Source organism: Triturus cristatus, chromosome 1_1 (assembly GCF_964204655.1).
Source record: "Triturus cristatus chromosome 1_1, aTriCri1.1, whole genome shotgun sequence".
Taxonomy (NCBI): Eukaryota; Metazoa; Chordata; class Amphibia; order Caudata; family Salamandridae; genus Triturus; species Triturus cristatus.
Window position 1 is genome coordinate 452,629,165 of NC_140579.1, and position 17,443 is coordinate 452,646,607.

The window sequence follows — 17,443 nt, forward strand, 5'->3', positions numbered from 1 at the left end:
GCCCGACGATATTCGGACGTAAAAACTTTCCGACGCACTCTCGTACACTTTTCCCGACTCGTACGTAAAAAAATACGGATACGGGTCGTACGCAAAATATTTTTAACGGATCGGAATCGGCACCAGAATGTCAAAAATATCGTTTTTAAAAATATAGGGTATTTTTTAGTTAAAACAAAATATGTAAAATAAATAAATAAAATAAACATAATTAAATATATTTTATAATGTTTAAAATTAATAATTAATATATATAATTTAATAAAACATTAATTAAACATATACATATAATGTATAATATATATACTTACTTAATCAGTTTTAATAATTGTTTTAATAACTTATAAATTATTAAAAATTATTATAAATTACAAAAACATCATACACATAAAACAATAACATGAATAAAAATTAAATAATTATATGTAACACATTTAAAAAATTACATTTAATTTGAATATTGTTAAAATTAATTATATATTACATTAGCTAAAATAATACAAAAAATATTAAATAGCACAGATAATAAAACTACTACTCCAGCTCCAAAAAAAACAACAGTAAGGAAAATGTTGGATTGCGTAGGGGGAAAAATTACTATTCCAACTCCAGAGAGTGCAACAGTAGAGAAAGTGTTGGATAGCGTAGGGGTAAAAATTACTATTCCCACTCCAGAGAGTGCAACATTAGGGAAAGTGTTGGATAGCGTAGGGGTAAAAATTACTATTCCAACTCCAGAGAGTGCAACAGTAGGGAAAGTATTGGATAGCGTAGGGGTAAAAATTACTATTCCCACTCGAGAGAGTGCAACAGTAGGGAAAGTGTTGGATAGCGTAGGGGTAAAAATTACAATTCCCACTCCAGACAATGCAACAATAGGGAAAGTGTTGGATAGCGTAGAGGTGAAAATTACTATTCCAACTCCAGAGAGTGCAACAGTAGAGAAAGTGTTGGATAGCGTAGGGGTAAAAATTACTATTCCCACTCCAGAGAGTGCAACTGTAAGGGAAAGTGTTGGATAGCGTAGGGGTAAAAATTACTATTCCAACTCCAGAGAATGCAACAGTAGGGAAAGTGTTGGATAGCGTAGGGGTAAATATTACTATTCCCACTCCAGAGTGTGCAACAGTAGGGAAAGTGTTGGATAGCGTAGGGGTAAAAATTACTATTCCAACTCCAGAGACTGCAACAGTAGGGAAAGTGTTGGATAGCGTAGGGGTAAAAATTACTATTCCAACTCCACAGAGTGCAACAGTAGGGAAAGTGTTGGATAGCGTAAGGGTCAAAATTACTATTCCAACTCCAGAGAGTGCAACAGTACGGAAAGTGTTGGATAGCGAAGGGGTAAAAATTACTATTCCCACTCCAGAGAGTGCAACTGTAAGGGAAAGTGTTGGATAGCGTAGGGGTAAAAATTACTATTCCAACTCCAGAGAATGCAACAGTAGGGAAAGTGTTGGATAGCGTAGGGGTAAAAATTACTATTCCCACTCCAGAGAGTGCAACAGTAGGGAAAGTGTTGGATAGCGTAGGGGTAAAAATTACTATTCCCACTCCAGAGAGTGCAACAGTACGGAAAGTGTTGGATAGTGTGGGGGTAAAAATTACTATTCCAACTCCACAGAGTGCAACAGTAGGGAAAGTGTTGGATAGCGTAAGGGTCAAAATTACTATTCCAACTCCAGAGAGTGCAACAGTACAGAAAGTGCTGGATAGCGTAGGGATAAAAATTACTATTTCATATCCAGAGAGTGCAACAGTAGGGAAAGTGTTGGATAGCGTAGAAGTTAACAATAACATACTTATAAATAAAATAATTATTTAAAATAATTAGTGATTTAATAAATAAATTACTCAAAATTATTTACAAATACCAATAAATAATTATTACAAACATAACTACCAATGAATAATTAATTAACAATAAATTAATAATAAATACCCATAAAAAATAATTAATAAATATTAATTTCCAAATAATAAATATTAAACAATAACATATTTTTCATAACCAAAAACGTATGAATTATTAAAAAGTAATCACCAGTTAAAAAATATTGAACAATTAACAAAAATTATACCACAAAATAATAATGAAACATTAATTAACAATTAATAATTACTTATTAATATATTAATTAGAAATATCAATACATAATATTTAATCATATTTAATTCACAATTAATGATTGATCAACAACAAATTATTTTTCATAACCAAAATTTTATAATTTAAAATATTTACCAATTAATAATTAATGTCCAATTAATTAATTATCAACACCCAACAACAAATTTAATAATTACTTAATAAGATTTCAATTACTTACAAGACTATTCCCCTATAAATGCACAACACACTCCAATAATATAATAATAAACTTAACATAATTATCAATTAATCAATTAATAAAAACTAATTACCAATTAATAACAAATAATTACCAATTAATACTTAATTAACAATAATATAATTATCAATACCAATAAATGAAAATAAATTATTACTTAATTACAATTAAATTACTTCCCACCCTATTCCCCTATAAACCCACAACCCGCGACAGAACTTAAATGCAAAAATTAATTACAATTAATTTATAATTCCTAAAAATGTATAATTAATTTCATATAATTAAATTACTTCCCACCCTATTCCCCTATAAACCCACAACCCGCTACAGTACTAAAACACAAAATTGACTTAAAAACCATTATTAACATATAAAAATTGTATACATATATTTTAAAACCAGTAAAACACTTAACAAAAAACATATAACACATGCATATTAAATACATAATAAAATACATAGCAATAATATAAATATGGATATTAGTAACATCAATATTAGTAACATCGATATATTTGATATCGATATTACTAACTTCGATATTACTAACATCGATATAAAAATACTTACCGTAGGGTCGATATTCTGTCCATAGATATTATTGGCATCGATATTCTGTCCCTTCGATATTTAAAACTCGATATTAGTGTAGGTCGATATTTTATTTTCGATATTTTGACTGCTCACCGTCTGAAGCTTAGTGTTAAAGTACTTAATTTCCATCGCATTCTCAATGGCTGCATTCAAAGTCAAACCTGCTTCAGTAAGCAAACAAGAGACTTGTGTAAAACCTTTATCATGTTCTTTTTGTGTAGCTCTGAAGCCAATATGTCATTGCTGTAGTTGAACACATTCATGACTGGCTGTATGATATGTCGAATGATGTCTTGAAACGGTTTAGCAGCAGATGACACTCCAAAGTGTAGTCTTTCGTACCAAAACAGACCAACATGTGTAGAAAAGATTGTAATGTACCTGCAATTTACTTCAAGTTCTAACTGACGATTCAAGACAAGAGAAGACCTTTGCGCCATTTAATTGTGTTATCATGTTAGCAATATGTGGATCTGGATGCCGTTCTCCGCTCAATTGCCTTGCTTGCTTGCTGCACGTCAATGCATATACGTACAGCTCCTTCATTGTCCTTTTTAGGCACTACCACTCTGGGAGAAACCCATGGTGTTAGACTAGTGCAAAGCCCAATAATGTCATGCTTAAGTAACGCTTTTCAACAGCTTCTTGCAAATGAAAAGCAATTTGTCTTTGTCTCTCAGAAACAGGACTGATGTCCTCATCAATATACAACTTTACTTTCAGGGTCTTAAGTTTTCCCAAACCACAAAATAAGTATGGAAACTGACCTACTATTTTGGGTTGAGCATTCATGCTGTAATAAGTCCCATATCAGCGGTTGTGCTGAAACTGAGTAGACAGGCACTTGACACTGTGCCCTGAAGCACTGGAGTCAGTGCTTGCACTTTCATTTTCTTCTGTTTCATTGTCACTACAAATTAACCTTGACCTTTTAAGGGCATCAATGCAGCCCATGTATATACTTTGGTTTTCGGTGGCGTAAGTTGCGGCAATGGAGATAGTTCACTGTATTTTTCCTCAGGCATCGAACAACCATTTACTTTCAATGTAATCTTTGGACAATGTTTGAATGAGTTTGGTGCTTTGGCATGTCGATTTTTCTTTGACTGACATTTTCCTTCACAATTGGCCAAAGCAACATAAGTACGCTTTACTGAGGTAAACATCAACACGGCGCAATAATGTTTATAATTTTCATTTGATACTGATACAGAACAACTGTTTGATGATGATTTAGATGATGATCAACGTCCTTCAATGTTGATTTGTTTCAACTGTTGTCACCGCTTGACCTTGTGGGTGTGCATAGAACGTGGCTTCTGGAAGGTTCTGGCAGCCTGTTTGTCTTCGCGCTGTGACACATTTACTTTTTCCTTTTCTTTGCAAACCATCACAAAATGGTTCTCCTTCCCAAAGCCTTGCATATCTGCCCAAGAGTGGGACATTTACCTTCATGTGGAAATGAAAAACCACATCTAAAATACAACTTCTTGACTACTCAGCGGGGCTTGGCGTCTAGGGTGGAGGATGCGGAGGGCAGGGCGCGACGCAACAACCTCTGCTTTGTTGGTTTTCCGGAAGGGTGTGAGTCTGGAAACATGGAGAGGTTTATCACCCAGTGGCTGGAGGGCTGGCTGCCCCCGACTCCCTATCTAAATGCTTTGTGGTGGAACGGGCACATAGAGCCCTGATGCAGAAGCCTTCCCCGGGAGCTCGGCCGTGGCCAGTGATTGCGAAACTACTTAACTATCATGATCGGGATGTGATCCTGAAGCAAGCCTGGGCCCAAGAACCTTTGCAGTATAACAATGCCCGTATCCTGATATTCCCGGACTATACTAAACAGACCCAACAACAGCGGCAATCATTCCTCGCGGCTAAGGTCCGCCTGCGGGAACTCAAACTTCCATATGCGTTGCTCTACCCGCCCGGGTTGAGGGTGGTCTATCGCTCCCGCACGTATTTTTTTGACTCTCCGGAGGAGGTTTTCCGTTGGACGGATGAGACGGTGCGGCTGCGCCCTCACTCCCCGCCCGGGAGATAATCTGACTCCTCCTCGAGTGGTGTGGTCCGGAGTGTGCCCGGTGGCCTGGGAAGGGGGTCTCGCCGCTCCAGGTCCAGGAGGCGGTCCAAATCCGGCAATGCTCCGTCGCGTGTGGGATCTGCTTCGGATCAAGCGGCACCAGCTGACTGATTAATTTCTGTGCATGTGTATCTAAAATTCTTAGAAATGTTCGTAGTAGTCAGAGGAGCCCGATGAGGGCCGGTATCTCTGTCGGTTATTCCAGACGGGGATGGGGGCTTAGGGACAATGGGCTGTAGTTTGGGGATCCATTGGTGGGTGAGGGGTGGTTCTCCCTGTTGGGGTCTGCCTGCTCTGCCTGCCGTGCCTGCCGTGACAGGTACTTCACCGTTTCCGAGGTACAGGGTGGGGGGGGTTGGTTGGGTTGTTCAGGGGAATTGTTGCTGTTCTTTCATCGCACTGTCCACTTGCAGGTCGGGGTCGCGCTGTGTGGCATGTCTAGGGCCACCAGGGCTCTTCATGTTTCTGATGGTTTGGCATGGCTGCCACTGCGGGTAGATCGTTAGATTCCTTGGAGTCCCTGCGCATTTTGAGCTGGAATGTCAGAGGGGCGCTAGATAAGATTAAGCGTGGCGCTATCCTTAAGCAGGCTAAACGCGCCAGCGCTGATATCTTGATGCTACAAGAGACACACCTTATGGGGACTAAAGCACTCTGTTTTCAGCGCTTCGGATATACCCAAGTGTTTCATGCGGGCTTTGTGCGGGTTTCGAGGGGAGTGGCGGTCTTGATCCATGGACGAGTCCCTTATATCCACATTAGAACGTGGGGTGATGCGCAGGGCAGATATCTTTTCCTACAGGGTACGTTGAGGGGTGAGTCCATGATTTTTGGTAGCGTCTATGCCCCACCACCGCTGTCCTGGGGTTTTGTAGAGAAACTTGTGACCGTGTGGACAGATATCCCAGAGGGCCTGGCGGTGATTGGTGGGGACTGGAACAATGTGCTAGATATTGCTCTTGACAGGTGGAGGCCCGACGGGGCCCGGATGGTTCGCAATCCCACCAAGCTTTAATCCCTGGTGCTGGGCCAGAATTGGGATGACCCATGGCGTCGGTTGCATGGCGGGACTCCGGTGTTCACCTATCTCTCGGCGGTCCACGACTCCTTCTCTCGTATTGATTATATCTTCGTGTCTCGGGGGGATGCTGGCAGGGTGGTGGAGGCTGACATTCTCCCTCGAGGGCTATCTGATCACTCGCCTGTGGCCATTACACTGCATGCTGGCCGTGCGCGAGGACCTTTCCAGTGGCACCTCTCCATATAGAATCTCCAAAAGGCAGAGTATAGGGAACACATGGGGGACGCCATAGACCACTATTTGCCGCATAATGTGGGAACGGTGTCTGCGGCGCCGTCTCTGTGGGAGGCGATGAAGCCCACAATTCGTGGGGTGGACATCTCCTTCAGCATTGCAGCACGCAGGGCCCACAGGGAATCTCTTATTCGGGCAGAGGCAAAGATGTTGGAACTAGAAGCGCGCAGTGGAGCTGGGGGGGCGGCTGGTCCGCTGCCAGTTGTCGCTAGCGCAACAGGATTATTCGTCCCTTTTGCTAGAAGAAGCCCGACAGGCGTGGCTGGTAACCCTCAGCAGGATACATCAGTGGGGGGACAAGTCGAGCAAACTCTTACATAGATTGTGTCAAGGGGCGACGGGCTCCCTGGTCCTCCCGGGTATAGTCGGTCCCGATGGAATACCGATCTCGGATCCGTCGGTGTGAGAAGTTGGCCTGATGTATGATGTCACTAGTTCTAGTGTACACCTTATATCAGTCCAAATACCCTTATGGTGATTGGTTGTAAAGTCAACCTTATAGACCAGCTATCCTGGTGGTAGCATGGACAAGAGCAGTCTTAGGCTAAACTCTGAATGGCATGTGAAGCCAGCTGTGATACCATATATAATCCCTTGAATACCAAATGAAAGGACACCACAACAGATATATATATAAAATAAAGTGTATTTATTCTAGTCAAACCCTCAGCACTCTTTATGAGATTAGAGGTAAGTACAACACAGTCTTATTTAAGCATACATTAAGTCACACAGGTAAGTAATACAGTTAGGCCCTAGGGGCCACGCAAACCATATACTAAGTAAGTGGTATAAGGACCACTGTCACGGAAATAGAATAGGCCTAGGCCTAGGGAATCGCTGGGGCTACACTACACTAGCTTTAGTTAGGAAGTGGGAGGCCCACGGGATTCGTGTGCAGAGTGGAAACACTCACGCGTAATGCGTAAAAGTCACTAGCAATAGTACAGTTTAGAAAACGATAGATTTAGGACACTTCCGGAGTAGCTAGGAAGTCGAGACTGGAAAACTAGACACTAGGATAGTCACTATCCTGATGAGCACCGGAGTACCCAAGTTACCTAGCCCACAGGCTGCGGGTGCATAGGGGTGAAGTTGCGTCAGTTTTCGTCGTCGACTCCTATGGATGCCTGAAGAAAGATGCTGACAGGCAGTCAGTGAAGAGTGTCCGGTGGATCCCAAGGCTGGGATCAAGAAGAGAGGAGACCTGCAAGCAGAAGGGACAGAGTCAAGGTCACTAGCCAGTGACCACGTGGAACCAGGAAGGAACCAGGTGATGTCGTGAAGATTGCAGGTGAAGGTGAAGCTTGTCGCTGCAGCCAGGAGGACCAGGAAGCGTCGAGGACGACCAGGACCAGGAGGCGAGCTGTCCCATGAAGGCTCTTGCTGTCGGCGGCGTCGAAGTTGGACTAGGACTCACCAAGCCTTGGCAAGCGGAACCCTTGTCCAGTTTCACGCCAGAGCTGGGGCTGGAGTGCCCCAGCGCCGGTTTGAACTGGACTATGCAAGGAACACCTTGTGTGCCCCAGGCATGTCTCATTCCTTTCAGCCCACCTTGCCCCAATACACTAAAGGCTGTCTGGGGAGGTGCTAGCACCTCCCCAAGCAGGAAACCTATTGTCCAGGCCTCCCTGGCTGGGATCACTCCCAGCTGCAGGAGGTCAGACTTGTGTCGTGGCAGCAGCATCCATTTTGTGATGCTGAGGCTTTGGTCAGAGGCTAACAGTGAAGTATGATTTTAACATGTCTTTCCCTCTCGAAGGGGGGAATAATATCCTCATGTCCAGAAATGGCATGGGGGTATTATTCCACAGTGTTAGACACCTTACACGACATGTTTCGATAAAGCCAAACCATAGTTACCATAACCGTCTAAGATTATAAGGCACTTTAAGAGTATATGGTAGGCTATATCATAGAACAGCTATAAGGACTTGGTTCCGAAAGCTGCAGACAGGCTCAGCTCATGCTAGAGCACCATCTCACATGTTACCAAGCACTCTGCCTCCAGGATTGTTAAGGCCTGCCATAGGAGTGACTGATAGGTACACATGTGTTTATATGTAAGTTAGGTATAGGAATACTACACCTAAGCAAGGGGTGATTACACGACCTTGCCCCAGCTGAGTGATCAGCCAGTTGTGTCAAAATGGAAGGCCAGGCCAGGGGTGGCATAATACATGCTGCAGCCCCTGGTAGGCCTAGGGTACACCTATGCCCTGGGTACCTAGGGTACACTGTACAGGGGCCAATAAGGTGATCCTATCCAAATGGGTTATGCACCTAAAGTACATAGTATTAATTTAGAGAGAGAACAGCAGGGCTGTGGGTCTGATTGGCAGGCCCACAGCCACATCTAAGTCGAAAACCAGTAAAGCAAAAGCAAAAAGTGAGGGTGAACATAGAAAGCAGACCCTACTCTCCTACACAACCCCCCCCCCCAAACTTAGGGACATTAAACTAACCTTGACCAGTTGAGTCTTCATGTTCTAAGTGGAAATATCTGGAGAGTCCATCTGCATTGGCATGGTCAGTCCCAGGTCTATGTTCCACTGTGAAGTCCATCCCCTGTAGGGAAATGGACCACCTAAGAAGTTTGGGATTTTCACCCTTCATCTGATTTAGCCACAAGAGGGGCTTATGGTCTGTCTGAATCTTGAAGTGAGTGCCAAACAAGTATGGCCTCAGCTTCTTCAGGGCCCAAACCACAGCAAAGGCCTCCCTCTCAATAGCTGACCAACGTTTCTCTCTAGGGGTCAGCCTTCTACTTATAAAAGCAATGGGCTGGTCTTGACCATCTACATTCAGTTGTGAAAGAACAGCTCCCACACCTAACTCAGAAGCATCTGTCTGGACAATGAACTCTTTGGAGTAGTCTGGACTTTTCAGAATAGGTGCACTGCACACGGCCTGCTTCAGGTCATCAAATGCTTTTTGACAGCTTACTGTCCACTGAACTTTCTTTGGCATCTTCTTGGAGGTCAAGTCATTAAGTGGTGTCACTATGGACCCATAGTTCTTAACAAACTTTCTGTAGTACCCAGTCAGGCCCAAGAAAGCTCTGACCTGAGTCTAGGTAGTTGGAGGAGTCCAGTCCTTTATGGTCTGGATCTTGCTCTCCAGTGGTTGAACCTGACCCCCACCAACTAGGTGGCCCAGGTATACAACCTTGCTCTGCCCTATCTGGCACTTAGTGGCCTTGATAGTGAGGCCTGCCTTTTGCAGGGCCTCTAAAACATTCCTCAGGTGGACCAGGTGATCCTCCCAGGTGGAGCTAAAGACAGCAATATCATCAAGATAAGCTGCACAATAATCATCCAACCCAGTAAGGACTTGATTCACCAACCTTTGGAAAGTGTCAGGTGCATTCTTCAAACCAAAGGGCATTACCACAAATTGATAATGTCCTCCTGGGGTCGAGAAAGCAGTTTTGGCCTTTGCACTCTCAGCTAGTCTGATTTGCCAGTAGCCTGCTGTCAGGTCAAATGTGCTCAAAAACTTAGCAGCTGCCAGTCTGTCAATGAGCTCATCTGCCCTAGGTATTGGGTGGGCATCTGTCCTAGTGACAGCATTGAGACCTCTGTAATCCACGCAAAACCTCATCTCTCTCTTACCATCTTGGGTGTGAGGTTTTGGCACAAGAACTACAGGACTAGCCCAAGGGCTCTCTGAAGGTTCAATGACTCCCAGCTCCAACATCTTTTGTACCTCAACTTTTATGCAGTCCCTGACCTGGTCAGGTTGCCTGTAGATTTTACTCTTCACAGGCAGACTGTCACCAGTGTCCACCTCATGGGTGCACCAGTTTGTCTGACTTGGGGTCAGAGAGAACATATGTCTGTAGGATTGCAGAACTTGTCTGCAGTCCTGTTGCTGATGGACAGTGAGGCTGTCAGAAAAGACCACACCATCAACTGAGCCATCATCAGGGTTCTGAGTCAACAGGTCTGGGAGAGGGTCACTCTCTTCCTCCTGCCCCTCATCTGTAGCCATGAGTAGCCCCATGTCTGCCCTGTCAACATATGCCTTCAATCTGTTGACATGAAGCACCCTGTGGGGGCTTCTGAGAGTCCCAAGGTCCACCAAGTAGGTGACTTCTCCCTTTTTCTCAACAATAGTGTGGGGTCCAGACCATTTGTCTTGGAGTGCTGCTGGGGCCACTGGCTCCAACACCCACACTTTCTGTCCTGGCTGGTAAACAGTCAGTACAGCCTTTTGGTCATGCCAAGCTTTTTGGAGTTCTTGGCTTGCCTCAAGGTTTTTAGAAGCCTTCTTCATATACTCTGCCATCCTGGAGCGGTGACCAAGTACATAATCCACTATGTCTAGTTTGGGTTGTCTGAGAGGTCTCTCCCATCCTTCCTTCACCAAACACAGGGGTCCTCTTATAGGATGCCCAAACAAAAGCTCAAAAGGGCTGTAGCCAACCCCCTTTTGTGGGACCTCTCTGTAAGCAAACAGAAGGCAGGGTAAAAGGATGTCCCATCTTCGCCTAAGCTTGTCTGGTAATCCTTTTATCATTCCCTTTAGGGTCTTGTTGAATCTCTCAACAAGCCCATTGCACTGTGGGTGATAGGGTGTGGTGAACTTGTAGTTAACACCACACTCCTTCCACATTGCAGTCAAGTATCCTGACATGAAGTTGGCACCTCTGTCAGAAATGACCTCCTTTGGAAAGCCCACTCTGGAGAATACTCCAAGCAGGGCCCTTGCCACAACAGGAGCTGTTGTGGTCCTCAGGGGAATTGCTTCTGGGTACCTGGTGGCATGGTCCACTATCACCAGTATGAATCTGTGCCCAGATGCTGTTTGTGGGTCCATTGGTCCTACAATATCTATGCCCACTCTTTCAAAGGGGACCCCCACCACAGGTAGTGGTATGAGGGGGGCCTTTGTGGTGCTACCTGATTTGCCACTGGCTTGGCAGGTGACACAGGAGCGACAAAACTCCTTAGTATCTTCTGACATATGGGGCCAGTGAAAGTGAGGGACAAGCCTGTCCCAAGTCTTGTTCTGGCCTAGATGTCCTGCAAGGGGAATATCATGGGCCAAGGTGAGAAGGAAGCCTCTGAACTTCAGTGGTATGACCAACCTCCTGGATGCACCAGGCTTGGGGTCTCTAGCCTCTGAATACAGTAGCCCTTCATCCCAATACACTCTATGGGTACCTTGAGCATTCCCTGCAGCCTCAGCAGCAGCCAGCTGTCTGAGGGGTTCAAGAGAGGGGCAGTCTAATTGAGCCTGCCTCAGATCTGCCCTTGAAGGTCCCCCTGTCCCAAGAAACTCAACCTGATCAGGTTCAAGTTCTTCTAGGACAGTTCCTTCAGGGCTCTCAGAATCATCCTCCTGGGAGGGCTGATCCACCACCTGAGGCAGGGGGGAAGGCACAGCCTTAACCCTACTGCTCTTTCTCTTGGGTTGTGACTGGTCCATAGTTTCAGGATCCAGCACTTGTTCAGTGGTGCACTTTTTGGCCTGTGACCTGGTCACAGCAAGGACATGTGCATCTATCCCCAGCATTTCTGCATGGGTCCTATACTCCACTTCAGACCAAACTGAAGTTTCAAGATCATTGCCCAGTAAACACTCTACAGGAAGGTCTGAACTAACAACAACTTTCTTGAGGCCAGTTACCCCTCCCCAGGAGAAGTTAACAATAGCCACACTATGGGAGGTAGTGGCATTGCTAGCGTTGGTCACTAGGTAATTCTCACCTAGTATGATCTGTCCAGGGTCCACAAAAGCAGGTGTCACCATTGTGACACTAGCCCCAGTGTCCCTGTAGGCCTGAGCCATTCTTTGGTTGATAAAAGGAGTCTGTCTGTACTTGCCCAGGTTACTGGGGCCTACAGTAGAGGACAAAGCTAAGTCCCCATCACAGATCAGAACAGCCTGAGTAGGTACTCTGACTAGGCCAGAATCCTCCTCAGTTCCCAGGGTTAACCCTACTACACCCTTTTGCTGGGAACCACCACTTACAGCTGAACTAGGGGGTACAGTTGCCTTAGGGGCAATGGTGGCTTGGGGCTTATCCTTTTTGGTGCACTCACTAAACCAATGTGAGTTGGACTTACAATAGTTGCACCATGGTTTCTTTTGGCCATCTTTCTTTTTATCCTTTTTGGGACCACCCTCCCCCTGAGTCTTTTGGGGGCCTGGTGAAGACTTCTGGTCTTTTTGTTTCTGATCATTACCCTTCTGGTCTGCCTTTTTCTGATCATCGCCCTGGTTCTGGTTTTTCTGCTTAACTCTAGTCCTGACCCATCTATCTGCCTTCTTTCCCAATTCTTGGGGAGAAGTCAGATCAGAATCAATCAGGTGTTGATGCAATAGCTGGTTTTGACAGTTGTTAAGTATTTGTTCTCTCATGATCAAATTATACAATCCTGTATAGTCCTTAACCTTACTTCCCATTAGCCAGCCTTCCAGAGCCTTAGTGGCACAATCTACAAAGTCAGTCCAGTCCTGAGTCTGTGTCTTCTGGGTATCCCTGAACAACAACCTGTATTGTTCAGTGGTTAGGCCAAACCCATCAATCAGAGCACTCTTCAGGACAGTGTAATTATCTGCATCCTCATCACTAACTGTGAGGAGCTTGTCTCTACCTTTCTCAGAGAAGGAGAGCCACAAGATAGCTGCCCACTGACTTTGGGGTACCTGCTGTACTTTGCAAGCTCTCTCCAAAGCAGTTATCCATTTGTGGATGTCATCCCCACACTTGTAGGGAGGGACAATCTTGCTCAGGTTTCTATTATCATAGTGCCTGTCTCTATCCTTAGGGATATTGCTGCCACCAGTGGGTTCTGACCCACTTAACTTTTGCTCTCTAGCCAGAGCAAGCTTCTCCTTGGCAAGGGCAAGTTCTTCCCTCTGAATCCTCAGATTAGCTTCCCTCATTCTGGCTTCATGTTCCTTTCTCTCAGGGGAAGTCATTCCCCTGTGAGAGGAAACACTAGAGATGCTAGAGACATGGGAGTGGATGGATTCCCTTGAAGGGGATCTGTCCCTCCTGTTTCTCTGGTTAAGCCCACTTGGGGGTCTGTATGGGGGGACCCCATGCAAACTCCCATGTAAACTTAGGTTAGCCTGGCTAAGTCTTCCTACTTGGCCCTGGCTGTCTACCTCTCCATCTGAAGTCCCATCTGACTCCTCTGTGGTGGGTAGACCCTCCTCTGTACCTAGGGTACCTGCCTGAGAGGCCCTAAGAGCATCATACTCCTCTAGGAGTTGTCTTAACTGAAGGAGGGTAGGGTTTGCACCCTGTTTTATTCCTCTGGAGGTACACAATTGTCTCATCTCCTGGAATGTTAAGGTATCATATCTAGAGGGGGTCTTCTGCAGACCTGACCCTCCTGAGAGAGCATCTACTTGATCTCCTCTCAGAGACATGATCTAGTGAGGGTGTGGTGTGTGCACCTACCTACACTAGTTGTTTCTACTAAACCTCTCTGGTAGTTGTAGTCAGGGTGTGTTACTCCCTTCAACCTACAACTACTAAGTCCAGTAGGACTTAAGTATTATAATCTATGTTATATGTACCTAGACAATATCTGTGTGATCTTTCAATTTAGTATCTCAAGATTACAATGGTATTACAACAGCAAGCTCAGATCCCACCGCTGCCACCAATGTGAGAAGTTGGCCTGATGTATGATGTCACTAGTTCTAGTGTACACCTTATATCAGTCCAAATACCCTTATGGTGATTGGTTGTAAAGTCAACCTTATAGACCAGCTATCCTAGTGGTAGCATGGACAAGAGCAGTCTTAGGCTAAACTCTGAATGGCATGTGAAGCCAGCTGTGATACCATATATAATCCCTTAAATACCAAATGAAAGGACACCACAACAGATATATATATAAAATAAAGTGTATTTATTCTAGTCAAACCCTCAGCACTCTTTATGAGATTAGAGGTAAGTACAACACAGTCTTATTTAAGCATACATTAAGTCACACAGGTAAGTAATACAGTTAGGCCCTAGGGGCCACGCAAACCATATACTAAGTAAGTGGTATAAGGACCACTGTCACGGAAATAGAATAGGCCTAGCCCTAGGGAATCGCTGGGGCTACACTACACTAGCTTTAGTTAGGAAGTGGGAGGCCCACGGGATTCGTGTGCAGAGTGGAAACACTCACGCGTAATGCGTAAAAGTCACTAGCAATAGTACAGTTTAGAAAACGATAGATTTAGGACACTTCCGGAGTAGCTAGGAAGTCGAGACTGGAAAACTAGACACTAGGATAGTCACTATCCTGATGAGCCCCGGAGTACCCAAGTTACCTAGCCCACAGGCTGCGGGTGCATAGGGGTGAAGTTGCATCGGTTTTCGTCGTCGACTCCTATGGATGCCTGAAGAAAGATGCTGACAGGCAGTCAGTGAAGAGTGTCCGGTGGATCCCAAGGCTGGGATCAAGAAGAGAGGAGACCTGCAAGCAGAAGGGACAGAGTCAAGGTCACTAGCCAGTGACCACGTGGAACCAGGAAGGAACCAGGTGATGTCGTGAAGATTGCAGGTGAAGGTGAAGCTTGTCGCTGCAGCCAGGAGGACCAGGAAGCGTCGAGGATGACCAGGACCAGGAGGCGAGCTGTCCCACGAAGGCTCTTGCTGTCGGCGGCGTCGAAGTTGGACTAGGACTCACCAAGCCTTGGCAAGCGGAACCCACGAAGAACGGAGGACTTGCTTCTGGTGCAGACCAGGAAGGTCTGGGGTGCTTCTTCTTTGCAGAGAAGCGGGAGCCAGTCTGGAGGAGCCAAACCAGCGCAGAAGATTTCAGGGTGCGTCGTCACAAAGGCCACTAGCCAGTGGCAAGCAACCGGACAGACGCGGCAAGCAGGAAAATGCAGAAGGGCCCCACGCAGGACTCGTGGAGTGTGGGGGGCTGGTCTTTGGTGCAGATGATGCTTGGGGTTGGGGCTTCTCAATCCCCAGTGCACAACTTCGAGGGTGCCTCAGAAGCTGCGCTTGAAGTTACTAGCCACTTTTCCCAGGTAGCCGGTCCCACGTCGCTCGTCGCCTCCACAGATCTCAGCTCTGCTGTGGATGTGGATCAGGGTCGGAGAAGTCTGGAAGTCAAGGCTCTGGTCGGGCTCTGCAGTCGGTTCCTCGTAGAACGTGGGCAAAGCAAAGGGTAGTCTCTTGATGGTGCCTGTTTGCACAGGGTAGCCACTCCTTGGCCTCAAGGGAGATTCTTCAGTCTTCTTCTTTCGTCGAATGTCGAAGGTCCAGAGTTTCTGTTCAAGTTTGCAGGTTCAGGATAATCTAAAGTCTTGAGGCCCAACTCCCACTCTTATACTAATCTGGGGGGCTGGGATACCTGCTAGGTCACGCCTTATGGGTGGGACCTAGGAGGGGGTGGTTACACCCACTTCCCTTTGTCCAGTTTCACGCCAGAGCTGGGGCTGGAGTGGACTATGCAAGGAACACCTTGTGCCCCAGGCATGTCTCATTCCTTTCAGCCCACCCTGCCCCAATACACTAAAGGCTGTCTGGGGAGGTGCTAGCACCTCCCCAAGCAGGAAACCTATTGTCCAGGCCTCCCTGGCTGGGATCACTCCCAGCTGCAGGAGGTCAGACTTGTGTCTTGGCAGCAGCATCCATTTTGTGATGCTGAGGCTTTGGTCAGAGGCTAACAGTGAAGTATGATTTTAACATGTCTTTCCCTCTAGAAGGGGGGAATAATATCCTCATGTCCAGAAATGGCATGGGGGTATTATTCCACAGTGTTAGACACCTTACACGACATGTTTCGATAAAGCCAAACCATAGTTACCATAACCGTCTAAGATTATAAGGCACTTTAAGAGTATATGGTAGGCTATATCATAGAACAGCTATAAGGACTTGGTTCCGAAAGCTGCAGACAGGCTCAGCTCATGCTAGAGCACCATCTCACATGTTACCAAGCACTCTGCCTCCAGGATTGTTAAGGCCTGCCATAGGAGTGACTGATAGGTACACATGTGTCTATATGTAAGTTAGGTATAGGAATACTACACCTAAGCAAGGGGTGATTACACGACCTTGCCCCAGCTGAGTGATCAGCCAGTTGTGTCAAAATGGAAGGCCAGGCCAGGGGTGGCATAATACATGCTGCAGCCCCTGGTAGGCCTAGGGTACACCTATGCCCTGGGTACCTAGGGTACACTGTACAGGGGCCAATAGGGTAATCCTATCCAAATGGGTTATGCACCTAAAGTACATAGTATTAATTTAGAGAGAGAACAGCAGGGCTGTGGGTCTGATTGGCAGGCCCACAGCCACATCTAAGTCGAAAACCAGTAAAGCAAAAGCAAAAAGTGGGGGTGAACATAGAAAGCAGACCCTACTCTCCTACAGTCGGCCATCGCAGAAAGTTTTGCAGTCTATTATACGGACCTCTATGCTCCTCGAGAATGTCTGTCGGCAGAGGTTATTGCCCGATTTTTGGATGATCTTCCGCCCAGAACTCTGACTGACGAGGTAAGCGCGGACCTTGACCACCCATTCTCGGCAGATGAACTGAATTCTGCTCCCCAGGAGCTGCAGCCCGGTAAGGCGCCGGGTCCTAATGGTTTGCCGAATTAATTCTTTAAACGTTACTTCCGGCAGCTTGGTTCCCATTATTGCAGGGTCGTGGAAGAGGCTAGGGAGGTTGGTCATTTGCCCAGAGATTGGCAGCATGCTGAGGTGGTGGTTTTCCACAAACCCGGCAGGCCCCCTGAACACCATGCATCTTACCGTCCCATCTCTCTTCTCAATGTCGAGGCTAAGGTTCTGGCCAAGGCGCTTGCTAATCGCCTCCGTCCCCATGTCTCGTCTATTGTCCATCCGGACCAGGCTGGGTTTATGCCTCAGCGGGCGACCCTTTACAATATTCGTAGAGCTCATACAGCAATCGTGGCAGCCGAGAGCTTGGGGGTGCGCGTGGCTTTATTGCTTGCAGATATGGATCGAGCTTTTGATTCATTGAGCTGGAAATATCTATTCGTCCTCCTACGCAGATTGAATCTAGGACCCCGCTTTCTCTCCTATCTGACGCTACTTTACACGGACATAACAGCGTCTGTACGCGTGGCGGGTTCTGTCTCGTCGGTCTTTCCCATTGGTCG